We start from the raw sequence: 4,780 nt of genomic DNA, 5'->3' as shown, positions 1-4,780 counted from the left end.
CAAACAAACAAACTAGTCTGTATACTGGCCATGTTTCTATGTGAGTCTGTATACAGACGATGTTTCTATGTAAATATGTACGCAGGTGATGTTTCTATCGTCTGTATAACAGATACTTTTTGTATCTGAGTCTGTATAACAGATGATGTTTCTACGAGAGTTTCTATACATGTAATAATATTTTATGTGCCTGTATACAGATAATGCTTCTGTATTATTGTGTGTAACACGTGATATTTCTATGTGAGTCTGCACAGAACTGATGACTCTATGTGAGAAAGTGTACAGACTGTGTTAAAATTCGTATAGATCTAAGAATGATGCTATTTTTCACTGTAACACTAACTTTCTTTTTACCACATATCCGCCCCTAGAAGGGCCAACACTTAGTTCCACCTTAGTTTTCCAAGTAACCATCTTTAGAGAATGCCCAACACTTAATTCCACCTTAGTTTTTCAAGTAACCATCTCTCTAGAAAGCCCAACACTTAGTTCCACCTTCGCTTTCCGTGTAACCATCTCTGGAGAAGGCCCAACTCTTAGTTCCACCTTAGCTTTTCCGTGTAACCATCTCTGGAGAAGGCCCAACTCTTAGTTCCACCTTAGTTTTTCCATGTAACCATCTCTGGAGAAGGGCCAACACTTAGTTCCATCTTAGTTTTCCAAGTAACCATCTTTGGAGAAGGGCCAACACTTAGTTCCATCTTAGTTTTCCAAGTAACCATCTCTAGAGAATAGAGAAGGCCCAACACTTAGTTCCACCTGGACTACAATAAGTACAACATGAGATTCTTTTATACATTACTAACGCCAGAACGGAAAAGGAAAAAATATTTGTTTTATGTTTACAAAGGTTGCCTGCGCATAGTTGTCTGTAATTCCGAATAGACGGACTAGAGTAAAGGCAATTAATTAACAATACCCATCGCCTACTCTTATGCTACCCTTTACTGTCTCAATAGAGAGAGAGTTAACCGCCATTATTATAGTGCATTTATGGTGGAGTGCGATTTTGCGGCAGTGGGACGTGAGCCATGAACCCTTGAATGAACAGTTGAGGCACCTTAACCACTAGGCTACACTCGCCCTAATACGGATGATAAAAATTATATCTGTTCAAAGATTACTTTATTCCCAGGTTATACGGGTCAGTAAGTGAGCGCTCTACCAATCATTCTGCGTCAAACTGCTATTTATAACATAATTACTGGGATCCTCTCTCTCGTTATATCGCATAATGATTCTGCGTCAAATTATTATCTATAACATATTTACTGGGTTCCTTCCCCCAGAATAACGCATAAATTTTCTGCCTCAAACTTCTATCTAAAACATAATTATTGGGGTACCATCCCCCAGAATATTGCATAATTCTTCTGAGCCAAATTACTATCTATAACATATTTACTGGGGTTCCCTTCCTCAGAATAACGAATAATTCTTCTGTGACAAACTACTATCTATAATATAATTACTGGGGTTCCCTTCCTTAGAATAACGAATAATTCTTCTGTGACAAACTACTATCTATAATATAATTACTGGGGTTCCCTCTTACGGAATACCGCAATAAATAGTGACATTTTTTCGCATGAAAAATTTAGAAGGAAAATGGAACCTACCCTGTTTCCGATTGCAGCTGTTCCAGACAGCAGAAGGTTTAATACTCCGTTATTTAATACAATTTAAGAGGAATGATTTTTCTCTCTTTTTTTGGAGCTAATGCAATGTTCTTTCGACAGAAAATGATTCGATTGATCACTCAAACGTCTGGATGTATATACAGAGTTGTTGTTTTTTTCACAAACTTTTCTTTTCTAAACTTTTGTGTTCTGAAATAAGAAATCGACATTTTAGTGCAACGAAGATTTTTTTTTCATAGTCTAGAAAAGTTCCACAACTATAGCGTTTTTCTCTGTTCTTGTGTATGAAAACAAAAATTTTGTGAAACTAACTCAATTCAGTCAGAATGGTAATCCTTTAGAAATTTTATTATGAACGGAACCTTTAATTTTGTCGACGAAGAAATTATCGCTATTTCAACTTTTAATTTACAAGGAAATAATCCGTTTTTCGACAAAACCTATCACGCCGACGTTCATCCTCTAAAAAAAAAACAACGACAAAAAAACACGAAATGTTTCTTTCATCTTTCTCAGCTTTTTTTTCTCTCGGGTTTGAAGACCTAAAAAAACCATTTCTTATACGATTGTCCCCGACAACCGCCGGAGCTCAGAGGTGAAAGATTTAATTAACACAGAAATGTAAAGTTATCTTGCAGTCTCATTCAGCTCCCCCACCCACATTACTACCCCTCAGGAACCACTGCTGCTTGTCTCCTTTCTTGGAAGGTGTGAAACCATAATTTAATCAACAGTCTGAAAGAATTAATTAAAAACTCCTCCAGGGCTATTAGAGAATAAATCGTTATGCGACGTAAGAAAAGACAGTTTCAGATCTATTGGTTGTCGTCTAAAGACGGTTGGTTTGTATGATCTGCTCGGGGCCATGAACAGTACGGTTGCACGAATCGTATCAATCAGAAGAAACGTGTAATCTGGTCTGTTGTAATTTTTGTCATTTCACTCGCACATCTCGAGTTTCTTCATTTCAAATGGTGATTTTCAATTTTCTAATTTAAATTAAATATATATATTTCTATTAAAATATTTCCCAAACTTTTTAAGTGATTTTTTTTTCTAAAACGAACAAAAAAATCAAATTAACTTTGCCTCAAATCATTAAAAGGAGTTACGAATCCACTTTCAGCCCCCTTAAAAAAGCAAAATGTCTGGAACTTTGTGAATGCATATCATATTGTTTGTGACTACCAAAGAGAAGGTAAGTGTCTTGTGTTGGAATAATTATTTTTTGTAGTGACATTAGAAATACAGGGTGTTTCGAAGACCACGTGTTATTGTAAATGCTTCAGGTATTTCTGGATAACGTAAAATTTAATTTTTTTTTCATGTCTGGTATAGAGTTTCTGAAGAAAAAAGGCTTACTAAATTCTTTATTTAAATAATTATAATGCTGTAGATTAATTTCACATTAAAATATGCATGAAGATGACAATTTCTTGTTTATGCAGAAATTGGAGAAACGCCAGATGAAACTGACCGTTTTTTTGTCCTTAATTAATTCTAATAAACTAGCTTTCACACACTTATGCTAGTGCCAGGTTAGTAACGAAATGGAACGTTAATTCAAATAAACTAGCTTTCACACACTTATGTTAGTGCCAGGTTAGTAACGAAACTGGAAATTAATTATAATAAACTAGCTTTCACACACTTATGTTAGAGCCAGGTTAGTAACGAAACGGAACATTAATTTAAATAAACTAGCTTTCACACACTTATGTTAGTGCCAGGTTAGTAACGAAACGGAACATGAATTCAAATAAACTAGCTTTCACACACTTATGTTAGTGCCAGGTTAGTAACGAAACGGAACATGAATTCAAATAAACTAGCTTTCACACACTTATGTTAGTGCCAGGTTAGTAACGAAACGGAACATTAATTTAAATAAACTAGCTTTCACACACTTATGTTAGTGCCAGGTTAGTAACGAAACGAAACGTTAATTCAAATAAACTAGCTTTCACAGACTTATGTTAGTGCTAGGTTAGTAACGAAACGGAACGTTAATTCAAATAAACTAGCTTTCACACACTTATGTTAGTGCCAGGTTAGTAACGAAATGGAACATTAATTGAAATAAACTAGCTTTCACACACTTATGTTAGTGCCGGGTTAGTAACGAAATGGAACATTAATTCAAATAAACTAGCTTTCACACACTTACGTTAGTGCTGAGTTAGTAATGAAACGGGACAGTAATTCAAATAAACTAATTTTCATACACATCTTTGTTAGTGCTGAGTTAGTAATGAAACGGACAGTAATTCAAATAAACTAATTTTCATACACATCTTTGTTAGTGCCATGCCAGTAACGAAACTGGGGATTATTTCCAATATACTAGCTTTGACACACTTATTTTAGCGTTAGTTTAATAATGAAACGAAACATTAATTCATAAAAACTAGCTTTCAATCACGTATGTTTGTGTTGGGTTAATAAAGAAACAAGAGATTAATTCAAACAAACTAGCTTTCACACACTTATATTAGTGCTGCGTTAGTAACTCAACGGGACATTAATTCAAATAAATTAATTTTCACACACTCCTTTGTTAGTGCCGTGTCAGTAATGAAACTGGATATTAATTCAAATAAACTAGCTTTCACACACTTACGTTAGCGCTGGGTTAGTAACTAAAGGGGACATTAATTCTAATAAACTAATTTTCACATACAAATTTATTAGTGCTGTGTTAGTAACGAAACGGACATTAATTCAAACAAACTAGCTTTCACATACTTATGTTAGTGCCGTGTCAGTAACGAAACGGGACATTAATTCAAATAAACTAACTTTCACACACTTATATTAGTGCTGGGTTAGTAACGAAATGGGACATTAATTGAAATAAACTAGCTTTCACACACTTATGTTAGTACCGTGTTAGTAACTAAAGGGGACATTAATTCAAATAAACTAATTTTCACATTCAAATTTATTAGTGCTGTGTTAGTAACGAAACGAGACATTAATTCAAATAAACTAGCTTTCAAACACTTATATTAGTGCTGGGTTAGTAACGAAATGGAACATTAATTGAAATAAACTAGCTTTCACACACTTACGTTAGTGCTGAGTTAGTAATGAAACGGGACAGTAATTCAAATAAACTAATTTTCATACACATCTTT

This window comes from Limulus polyphemus, unplaced genomic scaffold (assembly GCF_000517525.1).
Source record: "Limulus polyphemus unplaced genomic scaffold, Limulus_polyphemus-2.1.2 Scaffold3106, whole genome shotgun sequence".
In the NCBI taxonomy this organism is placed as follows: Eukaryota; Metazoa; Arthropoda; class Merostomata; order Xiphosura; family Limulidae; genus Limulus; species Limulus polyphemus.
This window is presented reverse-complemented; position numbering follows the sequence as displayed.